At 47.5% G+C, this 14,231-nt stretch overlaps 1 pseudogene; it reads right to left on the reverse strand.

Annotated features, from left to right (window-relative positions):
• Positions 1-2,549: 2,549 nt before the first annotated feature.
• On the reverse strand, positions 2,550-5,292 carry LOC146187364 (uncharacterized; annotated as a pseudogene).
• Between the last annotated feature and the right edge of the window lie 8,939 nt (positions 5,293-14,231).

Below are 14,231 nucleotides of genomic sequence, written 5' to 3' on the forward strand. Positions count from 1 at the left end.
AAAACTTTTAAAACGTTGGTGTCGCGAAGGCAGTCATGCAGCATCTTGTCACGTGTCGCTAAAAAGATGTCACTAAGACATGGTGCTAGGCACGATCCAATGCATACTCCTTGTTTTTGAATTACTGTCATATCTTTCCACTGCGCATACGTGGAAGTCAGGTACATTGTTAAAGCTCGGCACACTCCAAAGCCGTAAAACGAGGCATTGTGAGATCATGCCTTTCCAACGCTCTGAGCAAGTCCTGCCTGCATTTGGTAGGACGCAGCTTTGCCATCCAGTTGCAGCGCCTTTCAAGCGCAGGTTGCCAACCGGCCTTACTGGCATCAACGGCCGAGAACCTGCTGAAGAAACCAGCCAGCATGCCCGATCAAATTGACCAGAAGAAAGTGGCGGTTATTCCGTACATGCACGGAATCTCGCATAATATTAAAAAGATCGGTGCTAGGGCTGGTGTTAGAGTGGTTTTTACCGCTCCAGAAAAGCTCTCCAGGATCTGCAAGAGAGTGAATTCGGAGGAGGAGGGCGTCGCTTGTTCGAAGCGCAACCAGCAACGCTTCGTGGCCTGTAAAAAGAGCGTTGTGTACTCGATACCGCTTGCCTGTGGTAAGCAGTATATTGGCCAGTCTGGGAGGTGCCTTAATGATAGGCTGAGGGAGCACGCTAGAGATGTCAGGAACAATTCGGGTAGCAAAATGATTGACCATATTCGGAATTGCCGCAACTGCACTCCCGCGCTCGAAAAAACGTCAGTACTGCGCCGGTGCAACACTCAACTTGGAAGAGAGATAATTGAGGCTAATGAGATAGAAAAATCGGGTAACTCGCGTGTCAGCAATCCTTCAATTTTGCTCTCAAAAAAAGAATTCAGTTATCTTGCGCAGAATTAAAAACTCGAAGCATGCATTCACTCGTGCGATGATGGGATCTGTGCTGATCTGATATGTATGCGAAGTCCCTTATTTTCTTCTCCTTGTTGATAAGAGCAGCTGCTGTATTTAAGCAAATGTTCCGTCAATAAAAACCTGAGTTGTTAGTAAGCGCTTGTCCTGTCTACTTCGTCTCTTTGTGTCGTGTTTTTTGCGCAAAATAACAGAATGCTTAGGCACCAACTAGCCTGCAAAAGCGTACTCGCAAGTTATACAACCTAATGAAGCCGTACCCTGGTGCCCAACCACCAAACACACCAAAAAGGGTGTACAACTACAGGCTTTCGCGAGCACGGCGGTGCATAGAAAATGCTTTCGGAATTTTGTGTGCACGATGGAGGGTGCTCCGGAACCGCATGAGTCTGCTGCCGAGGAATGCGGTTGCAGTTTCAGCTGCTTGCTGTTGCCTGCACAATTACCTGATGCAGGAGGGGAGGCAGCCAGGTGGCTACTGTCCACCGCAGATTGGAGATACTACAAACAGTGCAGGTGCAGTCATGCCAGTAGAATGGAAAAACGGCACTGAACCCCTGCCACAAATACCTAGACAAGGCTCTAATGCTTATTCTAAGAAAGCGTCTGAAGTGAGAGACTTCTTTGCTGCTTATTTTCATGGTGAGGGTTCCCTGAGCTGGCAATGGGTTTAAATGCAAGTTGAGCTGCTTTTTTTTCTGTGGCATCCTGTTCAGCGACATATGTCTTGACAACAACGTGATTTGCCTTAATTGTGCGCTGTACTTTTGCTGTGACTGCATTGCATAAGTGATAATGTATCACTAATAATGAAATAAATGTTTTGCGAAAACAAGCGTCGTTTTGATAATGTTTATTTCGTTCTTAATGAACTTTTGCACTGCATAAATATTTTGTAACAAGATTGTTCGGTCATTTAGGTGCATAATAATAAATAGAAAATTTTCACTTCATTTTCTCGATCTTAAGGACCCGAGGGCATTGTGTACAGATCGAGAGGTAGAGTTAACATAAGGAACATTTCTGGGATATGCTAGGAAAAAAGAGCAAAATACAGCACGAACAAGCAATGGAAAAATCAGCAAAATTACGGCGCAATGCAAACATAGATCAAGTGAGATAATAGCAAATAAGATATAACAACATGTAAAGCAGAAAATAAAGTATAAGTTATAGGTAGTTGAAGGGGCATCAGGTGTTCGACAATTTTACTTTCATACATTATCGGGCGACGTGCTTGATTTTTGTGTTGTCCTCCTACCTTAAATAAAAAAGACAAATGCGTCCATTTATTCCAGGTTCTATGGGAACTATTACTTCTATATGTAAGAGAAAAAAAATCTGCCCAGCATATTGTTTTTACTCTGTCTCAGAAGCTGTTTGCAGCACGTGTTTGAAGGCTGGCCCAATGAGGATCATGCACACTACAATAGGTAATTGGGCTGCTGCTGTCGCTCCAGCCATTTAATGGAGGGGAGTGATGCCTGTAGGCGATAGTAACTGCACAATTATCTTTTGAAGTGCATATGATCCTCATTGAGCCAGGTTTCCCGTCTTTGACAGTGCTGCAAACCGCCTCCGAGGCGGAGTATATTGCATCACACAGAACAAAAGAATACATTCCGAAATTTTAGGGCTTCTACTCCTTTAAACATTTGTATCGTTCAGCCTGAATGCTTCCTCAACTAATAGTTTGCGGATTTTAAGTTTTAGGTGCTCTTTTCTACGCTCATCCACCTTACCGAGGCTTTCAAACTCAATAAGAAGTGTTCGTCGTCACCTACTGACATGGCAGCTGTTTTTAGCTCATTTAGCCTATGGCGATTCGCTTGGAGCGTTGACAACATTAAATCATCCAAGTCGCTCTTCTTTCTTTTTGTGCGCTTGTTTTTATCCGATGCAGCCGTTTCTCCTGAACAGGAAGGTACATTTGCTGCATACCTATTATCTCCCTCATTGCTTGGCTCTCTCGAAGCTTCTCGAAGGGGTGACACTTGCATAATATCATCAGGAAGTGACGTCTCCTCCTGAGTGCTGTCAACGTAGAACGTGCGGCATATACCTTCCACAGATGCAGTTGAGTCATTGACTGGCTCAAGTGGCTGCTGAGTCAAAGGAACTGCAGCGGTAGGTTCGTCTCTTCTCGCCAGGCTGCGTACAGTAATAACAAAAACAAAAACACATTAGATGCCTATATTCACACAAACTCAGGCATTATTAAAATTAGAGAGCAGTGCAATGCAAATCTGTATCACATGGGGCTGTCTTTAAACTTCAAATTAACATTCACAAGCCAATGTGCCCAATTGTACAGGCTGGCTTTAGCTTGTAAATATTCCACTCCTGGTCGCCCTTTGTTAGAGTACAACTGAGGATAAATGCTAGAAATGTTGTCTTCAATGAATTAGGCTCCGATGAAAAACAAATTCTCCAGCACTACTTGTAACGGTACACATTTTTTTTTCTTCAAAAACAATTCTAATGTAAACTACAGCAGAGCAAGAAATTAGAAATGTGAACGAATTTGGTTCAAGCGCATGCCTGTCCACCGCAGGCAGTGTGACAGTGGCCTTGTACGCCAGCTTCCGTCCTCACGCTTCCCCAGTACTCTGCCGGCAAACGTTTGATGCTGCCGCTCACAAGAGTTTCCCAACATTCGGTCAAAGAAGCAAGGCGCTGCGTGACGCCCGCGGGGAGTTTCTATCTGGCCCATAGCGGGGTGAGTCTTTTTGTTTCGGGGCGAAGGTCCTATCTCAGTCGGTACATCCTTTTTCTTTTTTCGACAACCCCCGTTCGCACGTAGTTCTGGCGCGCGGTCCTTCAGCAGCGCTTCCCACAAGATCCACTTTACCAATGTCGGAAAGGGATCTTCGAGACGTTTCGGTGCGGCGACTAAAAAGGTCGTGCAGGTGTATTCGGGGTGCGCAATAGACACAAACGTTCACGAAACGCGTCCCATTAACTCCCCCCCTTCGGCAGATGCTGTTTACTTTTCGTCTTTTACGGCGGTCTTCTTTCAAACACCAGTGGGTCCACGCCAGCTCGGTTCTGCGGCCCGACCACAACCTTGCTAAGCATCGGCCTTTCGCTGCAGGGCAATACTGTTCCCTCACTTGTTGTCAACGAAGACGTCCTACAAACGCCTGGACGCCTCCGGTCGCAAAACACTAAAGAATGTAAAACCAAAATGGAACAGCGGGAGCATGCTTTCCTCCTACGCAACAGCCCAGCGTAACTGCTTGCATTTCTTCGTCAAAATATGGCCGCTGTAGCTGCTTCTAAAATTATCAACCCATGCTTAGCAGCAAAATTCCACAGCTACTGACTAGCAATAAAGCAAATAATTCGCTTTTACCTTCGGCGTTGTATAGCGTCAACCAGGAACATAAGGTTTGGCATAAGGACCCATGCTTTCTCCACGTCCGCTGTGCCACTTCCAGACTTTACATACACCTTTCGTAGTCGAAGGAACTTCTGTCGCAGATAGTTCCAGCGGTGCTGTAACACTGCCGCTGCATTGAGCACAGAAAAAGAACTTGTTTACACAATGCAAACAACACATTGCAAACTGCGTACGCTGAAAGGAAGCTGGCTGCTGCCGTATTTCTAGCCGAGCATAATGTTTATGTACACCGACGTAGAAGTGAGCTATATGAACGTTTATTATGGCCTGCCAGTCTGAGTTCGGCAGGGTGGCAACACAATCAAAAAGGGTAGTGGCTTATTATGTGCGACGAAGTGATAGCATAGTCTGTCCTCATGCAGACACTCCTGCAGACTCATACTGCGAACCGTTCCCATAGACAGCCTTGAATGTTTCGGTGTACGGTTCAACTCTACACCGATGGTTGTCACATGCAGCGAATAGCACTTCTGTGCTAGATTTCATGCTGATTTAAACTATAAATCAGTGACGCACTCGTGAGAGATTTCCAAGCCCACCTCTGCACCAGAAATCGCCGCTTCACATTGTGTTAGCGACACAGCACCAACAACGCCCGAAAAACACCTTGACAAGATCCTTATCCTACCACATAAAAGCATTATTGCAAACATGTCGGTAATTAATGGTACGCAGGTATATCTGACGGGTTGCGAAAATGCACTGAAACAAAACGGACAGCGCATTACCGCAAACATTATCAACACTCGCACTGCGCCATAACTTCAATTTTCGGAGCATTTGATTACAGTTTGTCTGCAAATGAAAAATCGAAAATCACTTACTGGTTTGATTCAATGCACTGGATATTTGCAGCCATGCATCATTTTGTAGTTTCTTCTCACGGTGTGACTTCAGCCGCTGATCATAAAGAACCGGCATCTGCCGTACTTCTTCGATGAGCAGCTCATCATTGCACAGTGAAGACACTCCTCCTGTACTGCACATTGTTAAGCTGCGGGCAGAAACACAACACGAACACTGGCGAGCCGAAACAATCTAGCAGTGTCGGAGCTATCAGAACGTCGAGTGGTGCCGTCTGCTATCCGTCAGCGCGCGAAGACTGGGAGGACCGGAAGCCCAGAGACCGGAAAGGGAAAACCGAAACGGCTATGCTCATTGGTCACGTCGTAACAGAGGCATCTCTACTAGTCGTAAAAGTCGTGGGTCCTCCGACATTTACGACCACGCCGGCTGCGTACGTTGCGCATTTTACGCTCAATACGGCAACAGTCTGAACAGACACGTTACGTTTTTTGCGCTTACTCTTATGATCCTTACGAACGATACGTGCGTTGCGCACGTAGGCTGAACGCGGCTTAAGACGCCGTAACAGGAATGGCAGTTACTATTCAGTTTTGGATGTTTTCTTGATTGGAACTCTACGGAAATCCTTTCCTCGTGGCTCAAGCGTGCGTCCAGTGACTACTCCAAATAATCCGGCCTGTGGTACCCACATAGGGTTTACTTTTTTGTCACGTTTCAGTTAGGCCAACTATTGTGGTTCCTACATTTTTAAATGCCATTACTAAGATGCAGGGATTAGTGCTATAAATTTTACAACAAGGGTTGGTTCATGAGGGATGCAAGTGTATGTATCGAAAGTTTTGAGGCAGTATTTGAATGCAATAAAATAACGTAGTTTATCGAGATGTGCATAACAGTTTCCCAAAACAGGATTTAGAGACCCTCCAGGAAGTCCTACTGGTCATTTCATACTGAGTACGTGAACACGAAGAGGCGTCTAACACATTCCTGAACGGAGAACCACGACAGTTAGCTCCTATTGTTTACCTCGCTAACGGCCGTTCATACGCTTGGTGCCGACAGCACCGACTACGCATGGACAGAAACGATTCATAATGCTTCGTGTTTCTATGAAAGCAATCAAAAAGCGTATGTCGCTCACTTTGCTTTAATTTTACCTGACAAAGGTGCCTCCGTCTGAGTTTCTTAATGCTCATAATTGGTAAGAACGGCGCACAAGTTTATGCATCAGTGCAAATGTTGTGTTCATAGCGGAAGCGCGAGAACATTGAAATCATTTTTCCCCGCTGTCTTTTTGCTGCAAAAAAAAAAGCCACACTGTACAATTTACGACGTAATGATAATAATAATAATAATAATAATAATAATAATAATAATATTAATAATAATAATAATAATAATAATAAATCTTTATTACCAAATCTGAAAGTACATTTAGAGAAGTCAGGTTCGCCTAAGCCATCACAGCAGCTTGTAGCATGAAACCGACAGCCAGGAACATGTCTAAGCTACAAAACTAATTATATTGTTAGGAGGAAGTATTTATGTAACTGGCACTGCGATGGGCGGAACTGGCGCAAAGACATCAGTAGCGGTGCACCATTCACTCTGTCAGCGTCGTCATCGCTCAGTACGCTTCGTCGTCCACGCGTTCCTCGGTCGTCGTCGTTGTCTGTGAGCACATCACTTTGGTCACCCGTTTCCGGTAACACTATCCTCCTCGGCAAAAGGCAACGTCTCGGTGCGTATTTTGACGTTCGGTGGGGAGGGGGAATAATAAGACTTGAGCCAGGCCATGAGTACGATTTCGGAAGTCTCGGAAGTCAGCAACGTCAGTGGCGCAGCTAGTTGTAATGGCGCGAGTGATCACGTACCGCGTTGCATAATCGGTGACCACAGCGATCCATTTGTTTCCTGATGCGGTCTCGGTAAAGCGCCCTAGAAGGTCAAGGCCAACACGAGAAAACAGCTCAGTCGGGATAGCAATCAGCTGCAGGTGTCCAGGAGGCAGCATAGGGGGTTTCCACCGCCGGTGACAAGGTCGCAAGCGACGACATAAGGTTGAACGGAGCGGTACAGTCCAGGCCAGAAGAACTGTCAGCGCACGTGGTCGTATGTGCGTGAGAGGCCAAGTTGATCTGCTGTAGGGGCTTCATGCCGCTGTAGGGGCTAACACACTCATAAAGCGAGAGTCTGTCCTCACATCGGCTTCATCTGTACCGCAGAATGGGTCAGGGTCACGGGGGTGGGCTACGACGACAGTTGGAGTTACGGAGGTAGATGGAGCCGCGTCGGTTATCATCGTGGCGGCTTCGAGGTGATAGCCGTTGCGGAGATCCAGCGTCAGATCGTGTCGAACCCGCGACTTCCACCAAGATGTGACGGGGATGTATTTAATGCAACTGGCGCTGCGATGGGCTGAACTCGGCGCAAAGACTTCAGTGGCCGTGCAGCATCCACTCTGTCAGCGTCGTCGTCTTTCAGAACGCTTCGTCGTCCACGCGTTCCGAAGTGATGAGTGAGCACATGCTTTGGTCACGCGTTTCCCGGTAACAATATTATAATGATATATTCAGAGAGGAGGAGAGAAAAACACTGATTGGCTGTGCTCTTTCAGAACACTAAAATATGCGGCATAAAATTTAAGAAGAAACCAAAAGAGACATTATGCAACGGCACAAAAAGGATATACAAGGACCCTAATTCTTCTATGCATTATTCCTCTAGGTTTTTGTGAAGGTCGGGAATTCATTCCCAAATATTAACTTCAGAAGAGCAAGCATTAAATACGTCAGTTACATAATAGGCTCAGGTATATCCGCCAAGTCGCGTCCGTTTGTGGGGAACTGAAAACGTTGATGCATATCGCAAAGGACGATATGAAACGGTAGGGCTTATATCACTGCACAAATACTTGGCCACCACAGTGTGAATAAAACCTGATCGTAAATTGGGCATTCTTAGCATCTGAAAAAGGTTCAAATCATGTGGAGTGTGTAAGTTGTAAGCAACAATTTTCAATGTGCATTTTAGTAACCTATTCACAAGGTGATATCAGATAGTGGAACAGTGAATAAAAGTGTTAATTTTGTATCTCAGTGAACTGCAGGCCAACAAATTAACCGACGGTATTCTGCGCAAAAAGTTTAAAACGTTTTCCTACCGTACAATACACTGACAATCCTTGTTGTATATCTTGGGTTGTGCCGAAGGCAGCTGCGTGGCTGCGCTTCTGTGCCAAAGACAGCCGCGCGTGCCAGCGTTCCTGTGCTGAAGGCAGCCGCGTGACTGCGTTCCTGTCACTCACGCTTCTCTCCCTCTTCCGTAACCCTCTCAGCACGAGAGGTTTAAAATCTCGGCTCTGGGCAATAAACGTGGTTGTTCACTGCCGACAGCGTTCTTGTTGCAGCGCGTGTTCGCGCTGGCTTTACTACAGTGGCGCCGAGTTCAAAAATTACCCATGCGGTAAAAGTTGAAGCCGACAGCCTGCCGCAACGTGAAGCACCGACGAGAGCTATGACCAGCCTGCAGCTCCCGACTTTCGACGACACATCAGATACGTGGAAAGCGTACCTTACAAGGGCTGAAGCATATTTAGAAGCCAATGCTATTACCGACCCAAGACGGCAGCGAGCCTCGCAAGTGGCAGCACTCAGCGCGCAGACTGTTCAAGTGTTAGCGGGACGAATGCACCTCGGACGCCGAATTGCCTCACTTATGACGAAGCAGTCGCAGCTTTAAACAGCTACTACGACCCGAAGCGTCGGAGAGCTATAAATGTTTCACCCGTTATCAACAAGAGGGTCAGGCAATGCAGGCATTTCTGGTCGAAATACGGCGCCTAGCAGACGGCTGCAATTTTGGGACTGCGCTAGACCGAATGCTGAGGGATAGAATTGTTTGCGGTGTACGCTCAACTAACCTACGCAAGCAGTTACTGGCGAAGAAAGACTTGACGCTGGAGGAGGCTGAAACGCTGGCAATAGCAGCAGAAACAGTCGAGAACGATGCAAACGATGTTAATGCAGAACAACTAACGGTGCTAAGAATGCAAGCCAGCCATCGCTCTTCAACGCGAGATAATCATACCAGCGGCGCAGTGCAAGAGTGCGGACGATGTGGAAGCGCGACACACGGTGATAACGCCTGCCGCTGGGCTAACGCACGATGTTTCCGCTGCAGGCAACGCGGTCATTTGGCAAAAAAATGCTACAAGGCCAGAACAGATGGAAATGCTGCTAGGCGAACTGCGAGTATCAAGGCACTGACAGTTGAAACAGCGTCTGGCAACGAGAGCACGGATGAGGCACACGTCTGGACGTTAATTTCGGAAAGAAAAAACGGGTTGGAACAACTGTTTCGCTGCAAATTTCGGTGGGGGAAACAGATCTAGAAATGGAAGTGGACATAGGATCCCCGGTGTGCGTCATATCACGGAACGTTTACGACCGACACCGAACGCAGTGGCCACGCTTGAAAATGCCACATGTGAAGTTGTCATGTTACGCGGGACTACTGCCGGTGCATGGCGAACTCGAACTTCCGGTGCGATACAAAAATGTGTCGGTAACCTATCCACTTATTGTGCTTGACTGTTTAGGACCGAGCCTGTGCGGTCGCGATCTGATTGCGGCACTTGACAGGACGAGCGTTCCGATGACAGAACTTACTGCGCCGGATTCGACAGCAAGAAACGTGCCAAGCGACCACATGGTGAACAGACTGCTCGTTGAGTATAAAGATGTCTTTTCGACAGACCAGGGGCTCATCAAGGGACCGCCAGCCAGCCTAAAGCTCAAGGAGACTGCGACTCCGAAGTTCTGTAATGCCAGATCACTTCCTTACGCCCTCCGTGATAAGGTCTCTCGTGAAATTGTTCGGTTATTGTCCCTTGGTGTCTTATCACCCGCGCATCATTCAGAATGGGCTACGCCCATCGTAGTTGTCCTGAAAAACGATGACACCGTAAGAATATGCGGAGAATTTAAAGTCACATTTAACCCGGCTTGTGATATAGAGCATTACCCACTTCCAGTGGTCGAGGACATATTCGCGAACTTAAATGGAGGTGAATACTTCCGCACCTTGGATTTGAAGGGCGTGTACAATCAAGTGCCCCTTGACGAAGCGTCACGTGGACTTTGTGTCATTACCACGCATCGCGGACTTTTTCGTTACAACAGACTTCTGTTTGGCATAGCTTCTGCCCCAGCTATATTTCAAAGAAAGATGGACGCTGTAGTCAGCGGGCTACCAAGCGTCCAAGCCTACCTTGATGATGTGTTAGTGTCCGAAGGCAAAGGAGACAACGACACACGGCTCAAGAATGGGTTGGAACGATTCCAGGAGCATGGTGTCAAGCTTAGGGCCGACTTCAGTGACTTACCTTGGGCATCGTATAGATCGGCAAGGCCTACAGCCTATCGAAAAAAACGTAGACGCCATTATCCAAGCCCCGCGCCCAAGTAATGTGAGCGAGCTGCGTTCCTTCCGTGGTATGATCTCGTACTAAGCACGGTTTCTGCCGAATATGTCGACTCATGAGAAAAAGAACCCATTGGGAGTGGTTACAGCCGCAGCAGTCGGCATTCGAGCGAGCTAAACAAAGCCTGAAGAATGCACAAATTCTCGTCCATTTTGATCCTAACAAGGAGCTGAAATTAGAGTGTGACGCATCTCCGTATAGTGTGGGCGCAGTGCTGTTTCATTCGATAGGAAATGAAAACATGCAAATTGGGTTCCGTTCCAGAACACTAGCAAAAGCAGAGCAAAACTACTCGCAGCTGGAGCGAGAAGAACTAGTCCTCATCTTTGGCGTTTCTCGTTTTCGTGACTATCTTCTAGGTCGGCAGTTTACCCTGGTGACCGACCATCAACCACTGCTGGGACTGCTAAGGCCTGACCGTCAGACGCCGCCGATGGCTGCCGCGCGAATTCAACGGTGGGCACTATTCTTGGGTGGCTACCAGTACAAGTTATAGTACGTGCCAGGGAAACAGCTGCTGACAGCAGATGCCCTCAGCAGGCTACCAGCGCCGACTACGGAACCGGGGACCGAGGGTGAACCGCCGGAGTATGTCCTTTCATTGGAATCCCTGGAAGAAGGTATAGGGACTACGCGCGAATTGCAAGAGCTGACGGCCAAAGACTCGAGGTTTGCCAGTGGCACACACATTTTGCATGGATGGCCTAAAACGACTTAAAGAATGGCGAGAGACTTGTTGCCGTTTTTTTGATCGTAAGCTGGAGCTATCGTGGGCTCACCGTCATATCTACTGGGGCAACAGAGTGGTGATACGGCGGAAAGCGCTGGACGGATGTTGCAGCTGCTACATGAAACCCATCAGGGCTCCTCGGCAGTGAAATCAGTCGCGCGTTCATTGTTTTGATGGCCAGGCCTGGACAGGGACATTCAAAACTTGTCTGCGCAGTGCCGCAACTGCGCGAAAAACCTACCAATGCCTACGGCAGCCCCACTAGTGAGTTGGCCGAAGACCGTGGACCGGTGGTCTTGTATTCACATCGATTTTGCAGGGCCGTTAGGCGGCGAGATGATACTGATAGTGGGTGATAACCACACGAAGTGGATTTAGCAGTATCCTTGAAGCACGCGAATACCGCTAGTACAATCCGATGCCTAAGGTGCATGTTTTGGAGGTTTGGCGTGCCACGCGCAATCGTGTCCGATAATGGCACACCATTCACAAGTCAGGAATTCGCCACTTTCGTATCGAGAAACAATATCGTGCACCTCCGCACTGCGCCTTTCCACCCCCAGTCTAACGGAGCAGCAGAAAGAGCGGTTCGGACCGCGAATGACGGGTTGCGGAAAATGGGAGACGGACAGCTGGAAGACAACCTCATGCGCTTGTTATTCAACTACAGGCGGACCCCTCAAAGAGAAGGAAGGTCACCTTCAGAGATGCGTCTCGGCTATCAGCTACGTTCCCGGCTAGACACATGTCTGCCACCCAGAGATGCGGACTCGTCGGCGGACGCTCACGACTATACCATCACGCCAGGCAACAGCGTATACGTGCGGAACTACAGCGCCGGCCAAAGATGGGTGCCTGGGAGTGTACAAACCACGTCGGGGGCGAGAATGATAACAGTGAACACGCCAACCGGAGTAGTGCAGCGCCACGTCGACCAAGTCCGCCGTCGTCAAGAGTTTATGCCAGGGACTGCGTCTGTAGAGGCCACTGCAAGCGCGCAGTTGGAAGGCGGTCCTGACAAGGCGACCAGTGCGGATCTGCCACCAGTGCATACACCCAGCACCACTGAATCGGAGCAAGAACAAAGCCCTCAAGCGTCAGCAGCTGACCAGAGTGAAGTACCATCTGCAGCAACAACGGAGCTCCCACTGGTTCCGTCGGAAGTGACTGAACCCTGCAGCCCACGCTCAGACGATCCAATAGAAAACCGGTACAGCGGTTTCAATTTTAAGGTAGGAGAAATGTTGTACTTCTTGGGTTGTGCCGAAGGCAGCCGCGTGCCTGCGTTCCTGTGCCAAAAACAGCCGCGCGTGCCTGTGTTCCTGTGCTGAAGGCAGCCGCGTGACTGCGTTCCTGTCGCTCACGCTTCTCTCCCTCTTCTGTAACCCTCGCAGGACGAGAGGTTTAAAATCTCGGCTGTGGGCAATAAACGTGGTTGTTCACTGCCGACCAGCGTTCGCGCAGCAGCGCGTGTTTGCGCTGGCTTTACTACAATCCTACAAAGTTTAGTGCATACTTATGGCAAATGAAGGGGGAAAATGCCAATACCAAACCATACATATATGCCCAAATAATTAACGGAGCCTGAAAAGCGTACAGGGGGGCAAGGACAGTTGACACATCCGCATGGGCGCAGATAAAGTGGGCAAGAAAGTGAGACTCTCTTTAGATGACTGCGGAAGCAAGCAAACCTTGACTTAGAATGATTAACATCAATCACATTTGCATCGAACCAGTCCCACAATTTTTCCACATCAGTCTGAAGAATTGAGAATGCATTTAAAAATTCACATGCGCAGATGTAGGTGCAGTATCGTCCGCATATAGAAATATTTTCCAAATGGATAGCATATCCCACCTGTCGGTAACAAACACATTAAAAAGGAAAAGAGACAAAATTGAGCCTTCTAGCATACCAGCCTTTAGAAAAACACATGAGCAACAACCGAAAAAAGGACCGCGGGACAATAAATTTTGGAGCACATCTTGAAACGTAGCAAAGCACATCGCATAAATTGTTTTTGCGACATCCAAGAAAAGTGTAAATAATACGAGACTCTTTTGAACTGAAGAAAATAAATGGCCAATGATTTCGTTCAATAACATTCGAGTGCTCTTTCTTTCAAAAAAACCGTATCGACTTTCCGGAAAACCCTTGATTTGCGAATAAAGCTGTTGGTTACTAGGAAGATATGTTTTTCATGAACCTTTACTGATCTGGGCAGGATGGAAATAGGATGATAATTTTGCACGCACTTAGCATCCCCACCTTTAAGATGTGACCGAACTATGGCTGTTTTTAATCGTGTAGGAGTGTTTCCGCTTGAAATAATTTTGTTTAGGACTTGAAGCAGGACATTCTTCAGAGCTCTAAAATTCCTGAAAAGGTCGATGATGCCATTTTTATCCATTCCTGCAGACTGATGACGACTGAGGCATGCCCAGTAACGTGTAAAGTTATTGATAAGAGATAATGGGAAGCAACGCGGAATAAACTACTTGACAAGTTTTGCGAGCACTGTAACGCGATTCCATCGCCTTCCCAGGAAGCTGAGTCAAACATTGGTAGAAGGTGCTGACAACTATTGAGAAATCAGAATCAAAAGTATTTTGAATATCACTACCCGAGTCTGCAGATAGGCCTCTAACCTCGTTTATCAGAGACAATTAGTTTTCTTGATGTTATTACATTATTTTTGAAAGCGGTTCCTATTGTGGGAACCTTTTGCCTCACGAATAACTGCAATTACTTTATTGAGCGATGTTCTGAACTGTACACGCAGAGCGCTAACATCGAGCGTATATCAGCAGCTTTGCCACAGAAGGTCCTTTTCTTTGACAGCGCACAATACCAAACTGCTCATTCAATGTTGATTATTACGGCGTTGACGAACTTAAACTTTC

The sequence above is a fragment of the Amblyomma maculatum genome, chromosome 6 (genome assembly GCF_055883805.1).
Source record: "Amblyomma maculatum isolate TAMU_Amacu chromosome 6, ASM5588380v1, whole genome shotgun sequence".
Lineage (NCBI taxonomy): Eukaryota > Metazoa > Arthropoda > Arachnida > Ixodida > Ixodidae > Amblyomma > Amblyomma maculatum.